At 36.0% G+C, this 23,987-nt stretch overlaps 1 protein-coding gene across 5 annotated transcripts in view; it reads right to left on the bottom strand.

The window, feature by feature from the left end:
* The window catches only part of TNRC6C (trinucleotide repeat containing adaptor 6C), a 146,492-nt gene extending 123,433 nt beyond the window's left edge, over positions 1-23,059 (bottom strand). For 3 of the 5 annotated variants that reach the window (XM_058166276.1, XM_058166281.1, XM_058166278.1), the window contains exon 1: positions 21,521-23,058. The gene's annotated coding sequence lies outside the window, so the exon portion shown is untranslated. Of the gene's footprint in view, positions 1-21,520 lie in introns of all 5 variants that reach the window. The other 2 variants (XM_058166277.1, XM_058166279.1) reach the window with 2 other exon arrangements.
* Between the last annotated feature and the right edge of the window lie 928 nt (positions 23,060-23,987).

Here is a 23,987-nt window from a genome sequence, read left to right as displayed (position 1 = left end):
CTCTGGGACACTTTATGGAAGCAAAAGTTGAAATTGGAAGAAGCAGAATAGGAAGAGTATTAATGCTACTGAACTATGGGGTTGGAGAAGATTTCTGAAAATATTATAGACATCCAGGAAAATAAACAAATGGATCATTGAACAAATCAACCCAGAGCTCCCACTTGAGGAACAAATGACCAGGCTCAAATTATCCTACTTTGAACACATTATATAAGGATCTAGTTCCCTAGAGGAGGTTCTAATGCTGGAGAAGATGGAAAGAAAGAAGAGAACGACTAGCAGCAAAGTGAATGGGCTCAGTTACAGTGACAATGAATGCACTATTGTAAGACCAGGTTAGGGAGAGATTTGTATGGAGAAAAACCTATCTATATGGTTGCTAGGAATCAAAAATGACTTTTCATACAATCATGGAAAGTGCCATATCAATCATGGAAAGTGCCATATCGAGATATTTTTATGTAGTTACTAAAAATCACAATTAATAGTTAGTTATAACAAAAACCCACTATTTCTTGTTTTCTTATTACTGTTGCTACGTATTATAAAAAATGCAGCTTTTATTTACTCTTTTATTGAAACTTGACAGTTATAACTTTTCTTGAACATTCTCTAAGAACATATACAATTAAAAAATGTATTTTACTTTCAAGTTGCGTTTATGCTGGCAGCAAAGACAGTTATATGATACAAAGAACCAAGCTCAGAGAGCACCAAGGACTCCATAGTTAAAACATTCTGCATACAATTACCTCCTTTATTCCATTAGTTGAAAAGAGAGAGGGAAAGAGAAATATGAAAACTTCTCTTGCTCTTCATCACATTGCAACTGCCTTCAAAAAAGGAAGATAGATCCCTGTCCACCTCAATAAGGGCAGCTGGCATTTCCTGATATGAATAAATTCATTAATTAGATAATAAAAGATAATAAAAGGTCTAATAAGATCTTACTAGAAAGTAAATTATAATGATTTAAAGAAATAAGTTTTATCCTCAGTTGTGTTCTAGAATGCAACCCTTTTAATTTACAGAACGTTAAGAACTCATGAGAATCTAGCCAACGTTTTTACAATGTAATATAGATTGCACCTATTGGTTAGGTCAGGGGTCCCAAACCTCTGGTCTGTGGAGTAAGTAGCATGCCAGCAACCGTGCAAGCAAGCGAAGCCCCATAGGATGTAAGCAGCACACAAAACCACAGTCCCTCTGGTCTGCAGAAAAACCTTTCTCTATGGAATCGATTTCTGGTGCCCAAAAGGCTCGGAGCCACTGGGTTTGGTGACAGAATCACCTAATCCTCCAATTCTCAGGTAACTTTTGGTCACCACCACTAGCTTAAATTTATATGATGCTAATTTTGTTTGTTTGTTTGCTTTGACTTGCTGGCTCATTTGTTCAGTTCTGCAGGGTTAAATCTTCTGTTTCAACATAAGAAATACACACTACATATATTATACACTGTACATATATTTTCTTACTTTCATACCTTACATAGTCCTAACCATATGTACTTTCTACTATATATTTACCGCATTTATTTCCCACTATAGATGCTTGATAGCTATTTCTATGTCACTTATAATTCTAATACACTAGTGATACTTTAATATTTTTAAAAATATTTCAACCTGTTTTTATTAACCTTCTTCAATAAATAAAATATTAAAACTTTAACATAAATATGTGCTTTCTTTTTACATGTAGATTTTTTCCTTTCTAAATAATGAAGTTAAACATTTTGATATCAATTAAACAGCCAAGAATAACATGACTAAGTAAAAAAAAAGTACAAAAAGAATCCATAAAATATCATGAAAATTTATAAATTAGCAACAAGCAAAAGAACATATACATATAATTATAAATCTATGAACCCCCACCCCAAAGGAAACTCCAGTTGTAAAATGTGTGGGCTATAACAAGTGTTAAACATTGACACTTTACAGAACTATCTTCTCCTCTTACCTTTTTTGCATTTACCTCTTGTCAATCCTAAAATAACTTCACATTCAAATTTATCTTTTACTTAAGGACATTTAAATCAACTTCTAAATTTATATGGATAGATAAAGTTATCTTTGAGTTAATCTTAATTTCAGGTAAATTCATGGAAATATCCATGTATTATTCTTGATAGCATTTTTGTCCAAGATACAGGTAATCCTTGCATAACAGTCATCTGTTTAATGATTATTTACTTATTTAATTTGCTTTCTGTCAATCTTGCTGCAATTATAAATTTAACATTTGAAGCAGTGCTGAATAAATGGTAGTTACAATTGGCCCTTGAAATTACAGCCACAGCAGCACCCTTTGGTTACGTGATCAAAATTCAAACGCTTGGTAGCCCACTTGCATTTACAACTGCTAGCCACTTCAACTTCTCCCGCCCTAACCCCCAGATGATCTTCAGTATTTTCTTCCTCCTGCTGCTGGCCTGGGATCCGGGTGCTTGTGGTGAGCATGGCAAAGAAACAGAACCTGGTCAGTTAATAACAGTTTACCTAGCCCGGCTAGGAAGGAGCCAGATGGATAAACAAGTGACATGCAGAACAGTCTTCAGGAGAGGCTGTGGTAGCACCCTGGAGGAAGGTCTCTTTAGTGGACAAGACTTTGCTGCCATGCCAGCTTGCGCCTTGCCACATACATCCTCGGGGTTCTTTCTTACCCAGGCCAGCAGAAGACAATAGTAAAAATTAGCTGGAGGTGTCAGGGACAGCAGGGGTAGGCAGTAGAAATTGGGGTAAAATACCCTGATTCGGGGGGAGGGGGACATAGTCTGGTGGGGGAGTTGAAGAAGAGGCAAGTATGACAGGGCAGGAGAAGCATGAGGTCCTGTCTTAACAACAGTGCTTACCTTGAAAATGACTAACCACAAATGGAACTACTGGAATTACCATCACTACATGGTACAGTCATATGATGTTTTGCCTAACAATTGCTTCGTTTAGTGGTGGCAACTCTGATTCCAATTAGAGCTAAGCGAGGATTCCCTGTACTTTTTAAAAAAAAAATTCATTACAGGTACTGTATTTTCTGGTAGCTTTTATCCAATGCAAACCAGATTCAACTTAACCCTGTTTAGTTTTTTGAAGTTAGTGAATTTGCTGTTTTCCCCCAAAAAATAAAAATCAATGGGCTGCTCAAGCCTATCTGTTACTTGAGAATAGAAGACAAACAAAGGTTTAGCTGAAGTCTTTGACTTTGTCCAAACAATACACTATGGCAGTTTAGTCATGGTTTTAATAAATCACAATAATTGAGTTCAACAACACATTAAACCATTAACCTGTTCCTGCTCTATTCACCAGACTTGGTAGTAAATCACCAATCTTCAGACATTTAACCTACCGTGTTTCCCTGAAAATACGTCCTACCCCGAAAGTAAGTCCTAGCTTGTTTTTTACATGTGCGTCCAATATAAGTCTTACCCCCAAATAAGTCCTAATTAAGACACACACCCCCATTCCAGGGTGCACAGGTAAAAATTAAGCTAGGGCAGGGATGGGAGGTGGAGCTACCCTACTACTTACCTTTGGACAGTTGAAACCAGGCCTCGCATACCTTGACATCTGCCTTGACAGCCCATTTCTTCTGCAGCTGGCAAGGCTTTCCTAAAGGCCTCTGCAGGCAATCCGGAGCTCTGTTATCGGCTGCAGAGTTTTCAGGAAAGCCTTGCCAGCTGCAGAAGTTCCTGAAGGCTTCTGTCAATGAAAAGGAGGCCGGGGGCGATGTGCGCAGGTGAGGCGAGTCAGTGGACGACATCCCCCCTCAAATAAGACCTGGTACCTTTTTTGGTGGAAAAAAATATATAAAACAGAGTCTTATTTTTGGGGAAACACAGTATAATTTAACTCTTGGCTAGACTTGCAGCGGATTCCAAGACACAACTTGGTTGAATTAGAATATTTATTGTAGCCAATTAAATCTCAAACTCAAGAGTTGATTGCTCATTTCTCTGTAAAGAAGTAAAAAGCTTATATACGTATGCTTTAGGTTTAAATTCTAGGCTTCTTCCTCTGTGCTTCTGAATTAATAGACATTTGGCAAGTTGCTTTGATTTGAGAAACACTGGAGATGCATTTACATAATAGCCTATGAACCATTAATTCAGTACCATTTCAGCAAGTTCAACTGACATTATGTGTTATCCCAGCACATGACCATCCTGTTTCTGTAAGCATCTTCTACTCAAGAAATCAGCAACATCCAAATGACAAGTGTCATTGATTGTATAACTTTCTGTTCAGTTTCCTTTTACCTCTCTGAGCTATTTCTATGCCCCTTCCTTGAATTCTTTAGTTCCTTACACTGTATGTAACACCATATATTACTTGAAATAATGAAGCTAGTCATGTCACTTGTTTGCAAAAGCAAATAAAAATAGAGTGTGTGTGTGTTTATCCAAACAATAGAGCATGCTTACTAAGGGGACTGACACACTGATCTATTAAAAAAACACTATCATTGAAATCAATAAGCAAGTACACTTAACCAAGTTGTCACAAGGAATTCTATTTTTTATGTTGTGTTTCTCCAAAAGACAGAAGCATTAAAAGAGCTCATTTTCCCCATCTTGTTCTTTTGAAATGGCTGAACCGTAACCCTGAAACTTTACAGTACATGTTCAGCCTGAGGCAAAAAGCTTTTCACAGAATGTTTCTCTGCCTGAATGGTTTAAGTTTGCCAAATTAAATTGAAAAGAAGGTTTTATAGGAAATACAAGACCTATAATGAGGAACTTGTTAACATATATGAAAGTCTTACAGCATTTAAGGTAACTCTTAATTAGGTTAACTGTTCATATTTACATCATTTTATTACAGTCATGGACACTGAAGCTTCTTCGAAAGCATGCTAGCAGCAGGGCTGTGTGTATACTGCAATTGTGAAGCAGCAAAGAAATAATAGATAGTCCTCGACTTATGACCACACTTGAGTCCAAAATATATGTTGCTAAGCAAAACTTTTGTTAAGTGAGTTTTGCCCTATTTTACAACTTTTCTTGCCACTTTTAAGCGAATCATTGCAGTTGTTAAGTTAGTAACACCGTTGTTAAGTGAATCTGGCTTCCCCATTGACTTTCTTTGTCAGAAGATTCCAAAAGGGGATCACATGACACTGCAACCGTATAAATATGAACCAGCTGCCAAGTATCTGAATTTTGATCATGGGTCCATGGGGATGCTGCAAAGGTCATAAGTCACTTTTTTCAGTGCCATTGTAACTTTGAACAGTCACTAAATGTACTGTTGTAAGTCAAGGACTACCTGTAGTTGTAAGTTGATTCATATCTACTTCCTGAGAATCAGTGTATCCATTCATGTGCTTGTGTGAGTGGATGTTTATCTAAAGAATAGAAAATTTCTATTTGCAAGGGTAACAAGAACAGTTGTCACTATGTTCACTGCAATCCTAGATGTCAGAATCCTAACCAAATTACTAATAATACTAAGTAATTGGAGCAAGATTAGCAGCACCATTGCCTCTGTAACAGATCTTACGTGATAGAAATACTTAGATTAATAAAATAGGTCACATAACTTCTCTTGGTAAATAGGTATCAGGTTGTAAAGGATCACAAAGCCATGATGATGATAGTTAAGATAGATAGTTAAGATAGATAGTGATGATAGTTAAGAATACTTTTTAAACAACTGCAATCCCGCAGTACTATAATTTATGGTACATTCAGTGTTGCATTTGACTATTGATAATAATACTTACTGACTGAACAAACACCATTAAAACAATATACTGTATCACATTTTTAATGACATCACTGGGCCAATATTCACTGTCTGTTAGAAAGCATATGTTATACCTATTCTAATAGGGATAATCAATTCCCTGAAGAGGTAGGTTGAAGCAGATGTTTCAATCAATGAGATGACTATCAAGTGTATTTTGCAGGGCTCTTGCCTATGGGGGAAAAACCCACATACACTATTGATGCTACCACTGCAATCTCCTTTGTGCATCATGAACATTATGCTTCAAACAAGAAGATGTATGCAGAATTCAGTAAAAATAATGAGTAAGCACAAGTCAATAAACCATTGCCAAATACGCTGGCCTCCATCAATCCATGATCAAGCAGATAGTGTAAAGAATATACAAAATCAACATTACTCCCTTTAGAAGTTGTAAAAAAAAACCCACCATACAAAAGTACATAATACTCTGGGAATTTCAAAAAAAAAATCAAGGTAAAGTCAGGTCATGTTTACATTATTTGATGTCATTATCCATGTGTCCATCGTAAGAGAAACAATGAACATGAGTGTTATGCATAGAATGTTTAAAAACCTATAACTTTTCAGAAAGCACATAGCTTCTTTGCTCAGATTTGCCAGAAATCACCTGGATGATCCAGCAAGCTACTGGAACAATTTTCAATGACCAGATGAAATGACAAAACTTTTTGCCAATAATGAGAAAATTTTGGAGAAAATTAAACACTACTTTTCTTGCCACTTTTAAGCGAATCATTGCAGTTGTTAAGTTAGTAACACCGCTGTTAAGTGAATCTGGCTTCCCCATTGATAATTCCAACATAATTATCTTATCCTAACTACAAAGCAAAGCAAGAGGAGTCTGTTTAGGACTGCTTGGCAGCTTCATAACCTGGATAGTTCACGTGTATTGAAGGAGCAATGGACTTGGAAAGTGTGAGCCAAATTCTGCAGAGGAATTTTAGGAGAACTATCTGGGTTTAGGGCGTGTCATTTAATGGGATGAAAATTAATTTTTGCAATTTTTTTCAGTGAGGGGGTTCTAAAAATATGTGTTTTTACACCAAGAATTCAAATCTGCTGTTATTTTTGCAATTGTACAACATTTAGTTAGTATTTGATCATATAGCCCACAAATACTGTTAACTTTATCCTCTCAAAATTACACCTTGTGCTACAAAAATTAAAGTTTTTTCTGCATGAATCTTATCTAGCTCACCAAAACATAATCCATGCAATTATAAACTAACATCAGAAAGCAATTATCTGAATTACAAAAAATGTTTAAGTGAGTTTCATCAAGTCTTGTTTTGATTTATTCTTTGACATCAGCTGCCAACTTGCTTCTTATCCTCATGTTTCTCATGTGTATATATTCTGCTTTCTGCCTCTGTGACCTGTTTCATACACCTCTTTATTGATTGGCCATGACAGGGCCACTGTGGTAGTTGCATTGGTTCATCAATGAACTTCTTTATTTCCGCTGTAGTCAGTTTGCACATCAAAGGTGGCTCATATACACCTTCAGACCAGTCAATCAGCTCCAGCAGAGTGGATGCTCTGGCACTGATTAAGTGCGTTTTTCTTGCATGTACAGAAAAATCTCCCAGCGCATCATTGTCTGCATCCCTCAAGTCAATGATCTTTTGCACACCAGCTCTCTTCTCTTGAATGTCATCTGAGCACAAAATTGCCTGGATTATCATTTCACTGAAAGCGCACCATGCTGAGAGCTGAATGGTTAGCAAAACAGCATCTACTGCAGCCATCTTTTGCAGTCTGACTTGGTGCAGCTGGAACAACACATGACAGGGGCCTTCAATCCAGGAATGTTTTACTTTGATGTTGAACCAGCAAGAGTAGTACACACCAACAATGTATTCCACTATCATTCTTAAGTTTTGGAGAGTTTTGTCATTAAAGCCACGCTTTGAAACCCATATTCGACAAAGCCTATTTGCAGTTGTCAACCAGTGTGAATGGCTTATAGGGCCAATTTCCAGAAGAGCTAATCTGTGAGAGGGTCTCCTGTCCTTATTGCCTTTGCGATCCTATATCCATGTGCTTGATCAGTTGAGAGATCCTTTACAACACTGTTGCTCAGTGAAATGAAAGGTTCACCAGTTAAAACTCTGGTAAATGAAGGATCAATGTCAAGTTCTGTTGCAATGTCTAGCATATTGCCAATTTTACCTGCCCATTTGTTATTAGACAAGATCTTTCCATCCAATTTTGTCATTAAGTGTTATAGGGGTAACTCATTTGTGTGGAGTGCATACACCAACCAGATCAACTTTCAGTCAATCTTGACCTCTACCCAGTGTATGTCACCAGCTTCACAGCCAATGTTAACACTTGTAGAATCTCCACTAGTGGCCTTCAAGCTTTTGTCAATACCTTTCTTCTTCATGAAATACACCAGACTATCTGCAATCACTGGAGCAGGTTTTCCTGTTTTTGAGCCTTTCTCTGGAGTGAAATGGTAAAAATATCTTCCACCAGCTCACTGCACACAGAACAATGTTCTTTGATGGTACTGGGGAATTGTCTGAATTGTTTGCTTTCAGCATAAATTTAGTTGCATCTATACAGCCGTTGAAGAAGATGCATTCTATATTGCCCTTCTTACAGAGCTCATCAAATTCTTGATCTAGGGACTTCATAATTTTTTTTCTTGGGCTTTCTTGACTTTATTGTGGTCAACTACAAGTCTTTTGTCTTCTTCAGTGATCAAGCAAGCATCTATGAAGCAGGCATCATGGCATATGGACCAATACTGCATCTTATGCTCTGCATAGCGACATTTGTTATTTCTAATCTGTTGTGTTCTGTCTTTTCTTTTGAAGTAGAGGGCACTTGTATTTGGTCTAAGGCCTCTCTTCATAACTTCCATCACATTCCTCTTCAACTTCATCATCAGTCGTATGTCCTTCATTTTCATCATAAGAGATACTTACTTCATTTGTTGGTATCGAAATGTCTGGAATACTTCTCTGTTTATATTTAGTGAGACTTGTCTCTCATCATCTTGCTGCTTTTTCCTTTTGCCTACTTATTTCTGCTTGGGCACATCTGGCAAACCAATCTGATGAGATCCAAAAGACCCAATCTTGTCTCTCTGACCTTTAATGAAAGCAAGTTCCTTCACTGGTATCTTGGTCTCCTTAGGGCAAATGTGAGCTTCTTTTTTGCAGCCAGCAGGGCAGCCAAATTAGACACACAGAACAATTTTACACTTGCAGTTGAGGATGTCAAACAGTTTGTCAAGTTTCACAGTGAAAGTCTTGACATCTAGCTTTCCTCTACCAAGAGATACGTTTTTGGCTTGATCTCAGCTCTCTTGGATCTTGTTCAAGATTGTTACTATTGAATTTACAACAGAGGTCACAAAAGAACTGTTTGCTCATTCCCACTTTTCAAACACTTTTGGATATACATCTCTTGTAAGACTGGTTCCTGGGTAGTTTCTAGCATAATCACTACTTTGTTTTCTTAACAGTAGGCCATATCTGAGAACGTCTCGCAATGTTGGTAATTCAGATGGCAACAAGTCTCTGCCAGTCCCAATTAGGTTGTGCATATGAGTAAATGTTCCCAGTCTTGTTCTTTTTTTAGAAGCCACTACATATCAGTTATTACACTCATAGGAAACGAGGCCAGCAGTATTAATACTCTCAGACAAAATAATGTTTAATAACAAGAGAAAGACAGCTGAACCTGTGAAATGAAACAAATAAAATGTTAAAAAGTTATGATATTTATGTAGTTATTTACCAAGCACAACTAAACTATATTAAAGTAATCAAAATATCTTTAAAATCCTCCAAGGCATGTCACAACATTTGAGCACTCCTAATGTTTGGAAATTGAAAGCTGAAAAAGGGGTCGTGGTCATGTAGTGCAACTATAATCTTAAGCACAGAAGTATATCTACAAGTAAATCTGACCAGCAGTACATGTGAAAAAGAACAGTGTGATTTGGAGGATCGTGTGCCTGAAAGAAGCAACAATGTGCTACAGTTCCATTAAAAAAAACAATCACTGGCTCCATACTCTTCTCTCTAGTATTCTCCACTATTTAGACTACACCTAGAATATTACATTGAGTTCTGGGCATCAGATTTTAGGAAGGAGATTGATAAACTGATGTGTATCCAGAAAGGAACATCCAAGATGGTAAGATTATTTAGAGGTATTGTGTTTGCTTTGTCTATTAGAAGAGAAAACTAGAGGAAAACATGAAAGCTGTTTTTAACAGAATCCCTATCATGTAGTAGAGGATAAGACAGAATTGTTCAGAACTGTTCCGAAAGAAAAGACAAGATGCTATAGATTCAAATTATAACGAACTGCCACTACAGGTAGTCTTTGACTTACAACCACAATTGGGATCAGGATTGCCATCATAAAACAGGGCATTCGTAAAGTGAGACATCACATGTGTCCACGACCTATGACAGCAATCCCAGCAATCACCATTGCAATTGTTAATTAAGAATTGTTTTACATGTGACTTCGGCCATTTATGAAAACAGTGCAGTTTTACAAAGACTTAAGGAGCCAAATATATTGTAGGAAATGTTCACTGGAGAAGCTGGGTCTGAAAAGGACACAGCAAAAAGTGAAAGATTGGTACAGAGAACTAGGAGGGATGAATGAATGAGCTAGCAAGCTGGAGTGAGTTGGGGAGTGAATGAATACTTGCTGGCACTTGCCACATGGAGCAGGGGAGAGAAGGCATCTAGGCAAATGAATGTTCATTGGTGTTGACTAGGAGGGGACCTGAAGTTTCCCAAAGGGTGGTAGGCAGCCCCAGAACTACACTTGCTGCCCCGCAAGATAGGGCAGCAGGGGATCAAAGAGACATAAATGAGAGAAGATAGAGGGGGGTAGCTGAAACATCCTTCCAGTCATAGTGTATGTGGGCTGCCAAGCATCTGGATTTTGATGTGACCACAGGGGTGCTACAAAAGCCATAATTTCAGTCACATTGTAATCTCATTTTTTCAGCACCATTGTAACTCTGAATAATTTCTGAACAGATGTTCACAAGGAAGCATTATGTAGGACTACCTGTAGATTAGATATTAGGTACATTTTTTTTAAAATGGAAAGGCTACCTTGAAATATGGTAGATGTAAATGTTGTAAATGTTGTACCTTGATGAAGGTATCTTTTCTTTTATGTACACTGAGAGCATATACACCAAGACAAATTCCTTGTGTGTCCAATCACACTTGGCCAATAAATTCTATTCTAGATTCTGTCAGGGGCCTAAATTAGCCAATGGATTTGGAAAAGATTGTCAAGATTCTTTCCAACCTTTATATTTAACGATTCTAAAATAAATGTGTTACATTTTAAATTATTTAAAATTTACTTGATTTTACCAGACTAACACACATACTCACATATAAACTGAGAATTTCAGATGCCAAAATGGGTGTAAAAATATTCAGCTTATCAGTAGACCAGTTTGCTTTTTGTATTATTTCTATTTTATAGTCTTCTTCAAGTCTCTTTAGTAGTCAATTAAGTATTAAGGGTATTTTAAATACATATTAAATTAAAATTCTGGTATTAAACGTATCACAATTGATTTAAAGTTTGAGATAATATAAATAAAATCAGCTTTAAAAACAACCATGTTTTTATTTCCTAATAGAGTTTTTGTGCCAATAAACTGAAGAATCAAGTGAACAATATTTATGTGGCACAGGCTATCGAACCATGACTTGTCTTGAAAAGCTAAGTAGGGTGTATACAGTTCTTATATAGATGGGTGACCAGAAGGAAATAGTGTAGAGTAGGCTTAAGATGGCAAGCTCAAAAACATCCCCTCAAAAAGTAATGGCCATTTCCATATTGCTGTCAAGAAAGTTACATAAACATTTCTATGTAATTCATTAGAAATAATCTAAACAAATTCTTGACTTAAAGAAAGCTGTGCTTGTAGAAAGTGTAATGTAGAATATCACCGTTCTGTGATATTCTCATATATCTGAACAATTTTAAACAAAATGTGTATAAGATACTGCACTCAGTTAAGTAAAAACCAAGATAAAACATTTTATCAATTTACCAAACTTTTAAATTTAAGTGATACTCTAGAAGAATAACTTCTGAAAATCAAAAAATAGTTCAGTTATGCTTGCTATGTTTGAACGAAAGGTGAATGGGGAAGAGAAACTAATGAAAAGAATATCCAAGCAGCATTGCAATAAGGTATTTGATGTTCAAAAGCAAGGAAGAATAAAATATAAATTTAATATGTGAAAGCCAAATTTGAATAGTGTCTCACTATACATCCCAACATTTTACGAAATATTTTCTTAATAAAACAATCCACACATTCTATCAGAAGTTTCCAAGTTTGGTGCTCTTGGTACTCTTACTAAGTAATTTTTTTCATGGCAAGCATAGCAGTTCCCAAACTATGTGTCATAGTGCCCTGGAGAAAGTTAAGACAATGACATTTATCAAATAGTAAAATATCCTGTGGCACCCTGTGAGTATGCTAGCATGCTCTGGGGCATAGCAGCACAGTTTGGGAATCATAGCACTATATTGAAAGGGAAGCATACAAACAGAAATGTTTTCAATAACTATCTTACTACCTAAAGTTAATGGAAACCTGCCTGGTAGCATCATTTAAGGGGAAATACGTTTATCTTTAAGGTCTGTCAGCTGGTTTTAGCATTTCCTAAATGTTTAATTTTCCTGTTACAACTTTTAAAGTACAGAAAATTTGGTGCATTTTCTTTAGGACAGAAAGAGGTAACCTGAAAAAATAATTTGACTTGCAAAACTTGCTTCTTGGATTGCCCTTCTTTAAATTTGTGTTTTATGCACTCCATGAATATATTTCTCCACAGCATATTTATTCAGTTTACTTAGGTCACCCAAAATCATGAGCCACAACTTAGCCAATTATGCTTCAGCCTGTATTATTTTATTAATAGCTTAGCATGTTTTGTGATACCAACCAATTGTGACTGATTCAATAAATCATGATTAACCAAACCATGGCTAAAGTGATGTATAAATCCAATCCAATAGATTAACGGAACTCAGAAATATGAAATTCATTTTATTTTAGAAAGGATAACAATACAATTACAATACAAACCAGAACAAGAGCCATGGTGGCATAGTGGTTAGAATACAGTATTGCAGGCTAATTCTGCTGACTGCCAGCAGATTGAGTCTCACCAGCTCAAGGTTGACTCAGCATTCTATCCTTCTAAAATGGGTAAAATGAGGAGCCAGATTATTGGGGGCAATATGGCTGACTCTGTAGAGAGAGCTTTACAGCTTAGAGAAGGTTGTAAAGCACTATGAAGTACTATTGATATTGGGTGATGAAATGTCTGCAACAAAACAACCAAGTTCAGATAGCACCAAGGACCCCTCAAAAGGAGAAGAAGAAGGGAGAGGCAATCTTCAGGTTCATCCTCTATGCTTTCTTCACTTGAGGGACATAGTAAAGCAAAATGCTTGTTGTTTAAATAAAAACCATGCAGTTATTGGAAGCTCAGTAAAAAAGCTGAATTACAAAGAAATACTACTATTAATCCAGCTTCTTAAATGTTTGGTCCATAACATGCTCTTTTTTTATTAGTAGCAAATAAGTGCAAAGCAAATGTACCAAGCAAAAACCACTTCCAAAAATAAAATAAAAAATCAAAAACATTTTTTTCTTCAATAAATGACTTTATTCAAATTAGTTACCATCACTTTCTATCCCTTAAGTGATATATCATTTTTATCTGAGTCATCAAAATTTTTTAAAAAAAATATGGAACAATTAACAATAATGAGGCACTTGCTCTGAAATCATATTCCTTAATATTTGTTTGCATCTGCAGTATATTAAAAATATATGTTTTCTGTTTTTACAATAGTATGTTGGAAGAATAATTATTTAAAAACATACTGGTACAATTTATAAATGGGTATCATTTCAAGATCAGGAAACATTTCCTTTGGGGGCATGTTTCTCACCAATATATTTCAATATAAAGTATATATAATCAGTGTGGTGGATTACTCTATCAAGTTCTGTGTACTTGTACTAATGAGCTAGCTGAGAATTCTGGAAATTTTCACCTCACATAACTGGATGGGATCGGGTTTGAAAGGGTTACAAGCAAAATTCAGGTAGACTGATGTGAGATAACGTTCAGTGAATTACACTGTTTTCCTCTGAAAAGACTCAGAAAAAATATTCAGTTCAAATTACTAGGATATTCAATTTCATGAAGCAGTCCTACCTATCAAACCCCAAAAGCTCTGATAAATACAAGTGCCTTTTGGAGACAGTAAGGAATTGCTTTCACATGGCCTAATTCCAGTTAGCATGATCTCCATATATGCATTTGGAAAAGGACAATGACATTTATGTAGCAGGAAGTTGCAGGCATTAAATGGAGAATCTAATACAGTGTGTAATATACTTCATAAATGTACAAGAAATGTACAAGAAAAGTAAAATAATACTGTATACTTCACAAATGTATAAAAAATTAAATGAATGTAATCTTTTTACTTTTTAAAAGAAATAATGGAAAAACTACAAAAGCTGTAAGGAAAAAACCTAAGAAAAATATTCAAAGTATTCTATATACACATAAATGTATATGTAGGCATTACTTTCTAGTTATATTTAAATCTTAATTCCAAAGTAGCACTATTTTGGAAATGTATTAATGCCAACTATAGCAATAACACTTAGATTTATATACCACACCACAGTGCTTTATAACACTACCTGAGGGGTTTACAAATGTCAGCATATTGCCTCCAACAATCTGGGTCTTCATTTTACCGACCTCGGAAGGATGGAAGGATGAGTCAATTTGAGCACATCAGGATCAAACTGCTGGCTGTGGGCAGAGTTAGCCAGCAATACTGCATTATAACCACTATGCCACCATGGCTCCTAACTATAGATATTCATGTCTTATAAGAATAAATATTACTCAATGACATTTTATATAATTTTTCATTCAATACTGCTACCTTTAAAACTGTAATGTGAATACAGAAATGCTTGTGTGCATCAATAAATAATTTTTTCCAATGCATAAACTAAACCCTTTAAGATAGTAAAAGAAAGCAATAATTTTGCCAGTTGAAAATCAATTTCTGAACAGCTATGAACTAATCCTGAATTTTTATGAAATATTATCATTTAAAATATTTCAACCAATGCCATTACAGTAATATTTTACAGCAAGAGAAGTAAATCTCTATTATTCCTTTCTTGCTTATTTTGCTCAAACCAGTCAGTTAATAAAGATTCAATATAAACAGATTAACAGATTAACTAAACTGAAATAAAACTGAGTTAATTAAGTTGTTTTTCACATTTCATACTATCCTTATAGATTTAATAGAGAAACTGTGCTTTGAGTAGTTATTTTAAATTAATTTTCTATCTCTAAAAATCAGATGGGAGAGACAGTTTGGTGGGGTGGTTTAGGCACAAGGCTACACAGTGGGAGCCTGAGTTCTAGTCCCACCTTAGGTACAAGGTCAGCTAGGTGACCTTGGGCCAGTCATACCTCCTCTCAGCCCTAGGAAGGAAGTCCTAGAAAACCACTTCTGAAATCTTGCCAAGAAAAACTGCAAGTACTAGTACAAACAGTTACCAGGAGTTAAGACTGACTTGAAAGTATGGGGAAAAATAATAATTAGACACTGGAAACTGGTAAGAATAGTAGATGTCAACTACATGGGACAGCCAAAATACAGTAATGGACAATATCTTTTATACTTCTGTAACTGTATTCTTGAAGATCAACTAACAGCAGTTAATATTATCCACAACTTTCAACGTAAGCAGATATTAACAAGGTGAAAAAGCTTATTAGTTCTTTCAGCTCTTCCTCAAGTGTAGAACAACAAACTATTTGTTCCTTCAACCTCACAGGTGGTAGATATTATTTCCATATGATTGACAACTAGGTGACACTGCGAGGAGCAGTAAAGCAAATCCGCTATTGGGCTGAATCTTTCATTTGCCTACAATCCCTCATACAGTATATTCATAGAACAAATCTCTAGTTACTTTGCCTAGAGTTTCAAAACGTAAGTGTTTTGAAATTGAATCAAAGATTAAAGATTAAATATCTATCTTTGCTACTAATTACAAACAGGCTTTTTAACTAAAAATTCCTGGAGATCCTTTCAAAGATTAAACAAAATAAAAACTGAATTAGAAAAACACCCTAACTTAAGATAAAAGACCAAGGTCAAACAAACAAAAAAAGGAATTAATAAGCTTTTAGTAACAAAATATTACCAATGCTGTTATAGAAAAGCATGTCAATGATTCTTCTTGTCTATAATGTACCACAGCAGTGACAGAATTTGAGAAGGGCTTTACAGTAGAGTATGTTTAATTATCTTTTTATGTCAAGTACTAACAATAGCTTTATTTTTATGGCTGCTCCAAGGAAATCAATTTATTTTGAAAAAAAGCTAAAATTATTTTTAGCCTCATTCTTGAACAAAGTTTTCAACTTGAATAATAAGCAGAAGTAATCTAGACATGTAAAAAAACTTGACCTAGAATTTGTTAGTTGTGTTTTATGATTATGCACAGTTTATTTAAAAATTAAATGACAAAACAATATTTTCAAAAGGAAAAATAATCTGCAGAGATAAAATTGTTTATTAAGAATACATTTCACCTTTCTAGCCCTCCAAAGACAAACCACAGAGCTGTGTACAAAGCTAGACAATCTGGGCAGCCAGCCATAAAACATTACTTCTATAGCAGATTCTGCTTTCACTCCTAAGCTCTCCACAGCTGTAAAATATAACAAGAGAAGATCTGGTAACTGGCCTATATGCCGCAGACTATTTATGATTCAAAGGCTAAAGTTTATTACCTTCACTCTGAATCCTTTCTTTAGATACAAAGCCACACCCAACTGGGTATTCAAGGTTAACCTAGATTGCAGAGAAAATTAAAAAAAAAAAAAAGACTTGTTACATAGTAACATCTGATGACTTTCCCAATAGCTTTCATTGAGAAGATGAAAATAGGTAACACTCATGCAAATAATACTGATTACAGTATGACTACAGAACAGAAACTTACTTAAATACCTTTGTATTTGGAAATTCACAGTTGAAAATATTGCTTTAATTCAAAACGTTGACCAAAGTTCAAAGAACTGCACAACATGCCAAATGCCCAAGAGTGTGGGGTTTTATTTAGTTTCTCACTGTCATCCAATCCCATGACACAAACAAAATTCAAGCACTCCTTCAAATAGACACAACTAGAGGAATGAAGAAATATAAAAATCTACTATCTCTCTGTATGTCAGCAATAGTATTTTGTGGCTCTCTAAATCCCAGCTCTTAGTACACAGTTTAAAGCAAGTTCCACTGAAATCAATGAACAGTCCAATTTAGAATGTTTTTAAATGGTAATTCATCTTTCTCTGCAACTTGCTATATTTATGCATAGATGCAAAAGTCACGCATCATAGAAAACTAATTTGGTAAATAAGTTTGTTACATCCAGAGCATATTACAATTCAACAAAATACTTGAGTCTTTCAGTTCTGACCCAGCTAAATACCTTTATAAAGTTACTTCAAAGCTCAAGACATTATCACCAAAAGGCATCAGTTGATACTAAATTGGCTAGACTGCATCATCATCAGGCACTTAAGAGGTTTCTTATCATTCATCTATAGTACTAAAATAGAATGATCAGTTCTTTTCTACAGCTTCAACACCAGGGGGGAAAAGGTTTCAAGTATGACATTATCTTGTAATATGGATTTTAGTTTTTAACAACTTGATGGTGCATCACAAGCTAACATCCTGCAAAGCAAGGAATGCAAATCCTAACGAACAGCCAAAACAATAATTTTATATAGTTCATATTGCTTCACCAAAACGTATTAAATTTAATATTTAAAATTGCTTTATATGAAGTAACGGTATTACCTAGGATAGTGACAGATTTGAAAGATAAAAAATTAGCATTTATTCTTTGGATGAATTGAAATGAGTAGAAGCTAAGCATTAAGTCTGTAAGTGTTCTCACAGAGATTTTCTTAGCAATTCTTTCCATCTGAAATCCGCCTTTGCTGAAGGAAAAGGCTGCCCCACCCCTGACCTCCTGCTCCTCCAGCTTGTTTTGGAAAGGAGCCAGATGACAGTATTGGGAAAAGTGCATATTTATCTCAACAAGACCAGCTGCAGAGAACAACTAAATGTAAATTTAGGTATTATTCATTCTTCCTTCTCAATGGCCTTGTTTTTTTATTCCATTAAGATGCTGAGTTCCAAATTATATCTACGTTGATGCTTTAGTAACTGTATTCCTACAACTTACTATCATTAAGGAAACAATCATCCTTGTAAATAAAAGTGAACCGTCCATTGATGGAAATTTGTTTGCATCTTTAACTAAGGCAAGGAAAAATATTTATATAAACTTTGCTACAGTGAGTATTCCTTTTTGCCCTTTTTTCACACCTGGCTAAAACATTGAATCTCTGAAACACATCCAAAGACACCACACCCAAAAAACCTGCTGTTAGACATATGATACTCCAATGCTTACCATGTGATCCTTCAATTTATGATACACATTTATAATACTGATGTATTATAATTTAAGATTTAAATCAACAAAAATAGCTGAAAAGTTTAATTAATACCTTAATATTTGTCTGCCCAGCAATGTTAATCACTGTTGCAAAATTAGCTACAATGGTAGATTAAAGATTAAAAGTTACTGCTTTCAATGGGGAAAATAGTAATTATTATGTGAAAGGATCTCTTTCATCCAATAAAAAATCTGTTACAAGGACAGAATTTCAAAATATAGAATATTTATCTTATTAGTACACATTTTAAAAAGTGTGAGGTTCAAAGCAAAATTTCTCACCAAAAGGTAAGTGCATGATTCACTTTTCTTTTATCAGTTTATCTATTCAAGAACTGTGATGAATTCCACAAAGGCATGACTACTGAATCACAAGAGAGATAGTATATACCACTTTAGAGCTTATGATTTAAGAGTACAAACACCCTTCATGAGATTGACTATGCCTGCTTAGCTGATAGAGAGACTAGCATTGACATAGTATTTTTTATCAATATCGGACCTCCAAAATTCATATTGTGAGGAAGAACAAATTATTTTAAAGTGTTTTGCAGACTGCTTGTTGACACCAGAACCTAAGTGAATCAAACCATTGGCCTACTCCAATATTTATTTCTATAATGGCCAACTAAATGCCCATGGAAATCCCAAAAGAAAGGAATAACAGCTTCCTCTGCTGCTGTTTCTCAGTATGTCTAAGCATGCTCTCTCTGATCCTGAAGGTAGCATTTTTACTAGCAATTTTCTTCTGCATGAATATATATAATCCCTTTTACAATTATCAAAGTTGCTGGCTATAGCTTTATGTTGTGATACCACATTTTAGAATCTATATGATGTGTCAAGAAGCATTTTCAACACTCAGCATCATTTGGCAACCTTTGATTCTTTTTTATTTTGAAAATGAAAAACTTCATCAATTTCTTTGTATGCCATGTAAACTTTATATACCGCTGTTTTGCCCAGTTACTTTGCACTGTTTTCTCCATTAAAAAGCACTAAATGATCATTTACATATGAAAATGATGGAATTGTCTAATAATTACAGTTACCATTTTCTGCACTTTCAGCTTGATAATATACTTTTAAGTACACAGTTGTTGTCTGCATATATAGCATTTCAAATATAGTCACATTATATATTTGCATCAGAACACTACAGAATAGTATTATTTGTGGCTCCTTTGTAATGATCTCCAGCATGGAATTCATTTTTTTTTCATAGCTGCTGCGCACTACTGCATTGACATGTTCATTGAGTTATATCTATTATAAGCCCACTATTCCTTTGCGCTGGTCAGTCGCTCTCAGCTTGACTATTCTTTTTCAGGAAATATGAAAAATCAATAAGGAAAAGCAGAATGCATTTCTGTCTTCTATATTGCACTAACCCTATCATTAAGTCCATTTAATTCTTGATCAGTGAAAACATATTTGCATTAAAATTAAGAATGCAACAAAATTATTGCAAAACTAGAATCTTGTATTTTGTTCACAGTCTACTTAACATAGTAATTAAAAATGGAAAGCATGTTATGTTACAAATATGCTAAAAAGTTAAGCAAAACGTATCAATAACTATAATTACATTGGAAAGAAAAAAAATACTTTAATGAATTTTAAAAAGGCAATAGCCTTTTTTCCAAAGTTACCTATGATAAAATGTTTTGTTAATTGAAAGATTATTAATATACTTGTGTAGAAAATTTAAATCTAAAATTTTAAAAATAAAAATAGTAATAAAACATGTTTGTATATATGAATGAAATTTAAATATTTCTGAGGCATTTTAGATCAAAGTTGAGAATATATAGTTGAAACAGAACCTAGAGACTCTCAACTCTGATGATAATCAGAAATTCCTGTAACAAGTTATATTAAGTCTTGAGTTTTTGTTGTGTAAAACTGTTCATTTTTCTAAATTCTGAAAGAAATAATTATACAGTATGGACAAAACTAACAGCAAAAATTCAAATATGCAGAAATAATGAAACACATTATCGGCTTTTAAAAACATTTCAATAATTATAAATGATTTCATATGTAGGTATTTCTCACAATCTAGGTTTCTATGTTATGAATCTACTGATATAAAAACATTTGTCTAGAGTAATACAAAGATGTTATTTTGTTTGCTGTTCCACATGCAGACTTTTAAGTAATCAAACCATCCTTTAGCATTCTGTTTATAAAATGACAAAAACATTAAGAAATTTTAAATCAGCCTTAGTCACCTTTGTAATATTAAAAGTATTACAATACTCTTCTATGCATGAGCTATGTTTCTAAAGAGCCTAGCTTTTGATTTAAATAATCCAAGGATTTTGGATATACTTTCAGCGAAGTTCCATAGTAAAATTACACGCAAATTGTCATTCTATCTTTGTGTTTATTTTTAATTGTTTGTTCCATTTAATCAAAAATAATACTATGAAAAGGGAAAAAAATCTAGCCTTATTAAGAATACTCCAGCAAAAAAATAGAGACATCAGAAAAACTATTTCGGGATGGAGGGGGGGAAGGCTGCAGTCCTTTACACATACCAATTGATAAGTCCTACTAAACACAATGGAATTTAATTCAAATAAGTCTATACAGAATTGCACCGCTCATTATTTAAATGCCCAACAGTAACTAATCATAGATGAAGTTCAAGTTTTGACCACTTGGTTACATTCAATCAGCTTCTCTATTCTAGCGATACTTACACTGAAATTGCCAAGATTAATTATCACTATTTTCCAAACAGCACACCACATGATAGTAAGAGTAAGATAGTAACAACACCATGCAAATTTTAATAATTCAAAAGCAATCATTTCTCATTTTCTTCCATATTTTTTTCATAAATGACGCATTTGGAGTTTTCAGTAGTAGCAAGGAATTTGAGAAACATTGAAGTTTTTAAAGTATCTGAAGCTGTCAATTGGGGATATTTTTAGCTTGTGAATACATTAGCTTGAGAGGGAGATTTGTTAATTTTTCATTTTAATAATTATATGATTAAAAAACAGATTAGTTACATAGTCCTGGATCAAGAGCTACTTCATAAGGAACTGCAGGCACTGAACTTCATAAGAGGTCTTTTTCCATTGTAACTTTTCTGCCTCCACATTAAGAATGTGAATGGTCCTTCTCTTACCTTGCTTCGTTTCCTTCTGGGGCTCTTTGGCAGCTTTCGACTCGGTCTCCTTGAAAAAGAACAAATGAATATTTTGTCTGGCGCCTGGGAGTTTCACTACCGTGCTCCTTTCTTTTAATGCTTTTTCTTACAAAAAATACCCGTATTTTTCACGTTGAATATGAAAAAAATCTCTCACGGCCAATAAAGTCAGTTTTTTTTTTAATATCTATGCTCGTTCCAAATTAAAACAAAAAACAAAAACCACCAAAAATATTCTGCCACAAAAGAGTAGGAAGGGGTTGGGAAAATCAGACAAGAAACCAACAGTAGAAGAGCTGTATGCTCCAGTTTTATTTCCAGCCCAGAAGATAAGTGCAGCAGAGGCAGGTCCAATTCCAAAACAAGAATATTATTTTTCTTCAGTGAAGCAAAACTCACAATTATGAGTTCTCAGCTAAATTCTGCGCAGAGAATTTTGTTTTTAAAATTAAACATAGATGGTTGCAGCAAAAATATACTGTCAGGATGAGCGTGAAATCTGTATGCTTTGTAGTTGTTCAGGGTACGGCTTTTAAAAAGGTGTTGGTAGATTCTCAGTTTACATGGAGGAGCATCTGAATATTTTGTTTTCAAAAGTGCAAATTAAAATGGATAATAGCAAACCCATTCAAAAGTTTAAAGGAGATTAGCTCAGAAAAACAAAAAAGAGCCAGAAGACTCTGAGACAGAGATCCAAGTACCCAGTAAAGTCTTTTTTTTTTAAAGGAAAGCGAGACGTAGAACACAAGCAGAAAAAAAAAAGATCTAACAGTTTCTTTCAGGAAGATCCAAGGGGGAGAAGAATCCAGGCAAGGATCCACAAATGCCAGGGAAATCCACCAGCAGTGCTTTTCATACGTGGATCCAAGGAAGGGAGCTCCAGCAGTCTCTCTCATGTACCGGGATCCTAAAAAGGATCCAGAAAATAGGCTTCGTGGTGAGGAAGGAGCCCACCACTCTCTTTCATACGGATCCACCCAGACAAACCAAACATAGGTGGATCCAGAGAAGAAGGCAAAATCCAGTCTCTTTCTCACAAAGACAGGATCCGCAAAACCCGGGGCGATCCCGCAGCTGAGTTTCTCACAAGGAGGTCCGTCAGTCGTTTCCTCTCCCCGCGGGATCCACCCAGTTAAGAGCAGAATCCACAGCAGCCGCCGCTCGCCGCTCTCCTGTCCCTCCCCAGCGATTGACGAGAGATTCTCTGGGGGAACCAGGGGGATTTATGGAGGCAGCAGCCGCAGGGACGTCTCCTCGGACCGAGCTTTCGCTTGTAAGGGAAGGGGGTTGGGCCGCTGGCAGGACAAGCAACGCCGCTGGGTTCAGTGATGCAGCCGAACCGGCCCTCCACTCCTCCTTGCAGTAGTAGCAGCAGCAGCAGCAGCAGCCGCCGTCGCCTCCGCCGCCTGTGCCCTCCGCTTCAGGAGCAGAGCTGCTGCCACCGCAGCCATTTTGTTACTAACTGACAAGAGCCCCGCCAGGCAGCCAGCGCGAGACCACAACGGGGCGAGGGGGAGGGAGCAAGGAGCGAAGGAGAGAGCGAGCGAGCGAGAGAGAGGGAGAGCGAGCGAGAGGCGAGAATCCCTCCCCCTCCCTTCCCTGACCTCAAACAGGAAGTCCCGACCACCTCTCCGATCACGTGCCAAAGCCGAACGCATAAAAGAAGGCTCCGAGACATGCAAAGATGATACAAAAGGCGAGCCAATGGGGCGACGGGAACGGTTAGCGGGCCCCGCCTTTCTCTCAGCCTTGTCTAGTCGCGTGAGAGCGGGTGCCGAGGCCTTTTCCCTGGCTGGGCGGTGAGCGCCCGCCCCGAATGGCTTTACCTGCTCCGTCCATCTTGTGTGTTAGCTAAATCTCCATAGAGGGGGAGTGAGAACCGCTGGTCGTTCCCGGCCGCTTTTACACAGGGGAAAAAAGCGAAGCAAAAATCCCAAGGCTGAGAATGCGAGAAAGGCGCAGGGCATTCGTTTCGGTAACACTTCGAGGCGAAACGTGTAGCAGCCGCCCCGAACCATTTGGAAAACAAATAGGTGGTTTGATCCGCCTATTTGTTTATGTAACTGTATCCTTCGTGAATGTACGCTGAAGCCATTATGTTAGTAGCCGCCTTCTGTCGCGCAACACAAGCGTTCAGTCAGCGGTAGTGACTGAAAGGAGAGCCGAAATAAAAAAAAAAAAGTAAAAGATGCAATGCCGTTGCTATTTTATAATTTTATTACCCGCTTTAGGGGGGGAAAAAAACCCCACAGCTTTAGCCCGTTTCTTCTGAATTTACCTTAAACTGAGCGGTCGCCTCGCAGTGCCCTGGAAAGATCAGAGTTATCTGGCAAAATTGATTTCGACCTGTTCCCACTAGAGATCCCTTGTTCAGAATAATAACTTAAACCTGTTTCCCAGGATGACATACATAAGGTAAGCTACACCTGTTGGTCCACTGGCTGGT

Source organism: Ahaetulla prasina, chromosome 2 (genome assembly GCF_028640845.1).
Source record: "Ahaetulla prasina isolate Xishuangbanna chromosome 2, ASM2864084v1, whole genome shotgun sequence".
Taxonomy (NCBI): Eukaryota; Metazoa; Chordata; class Lepidosauria; order Squamata; family Colubridae; genus Ahaetulla; species Ahaetulla prasina.
This window is presented reverse-complemented; position numbering and strand designations above follow the sequence as displayed.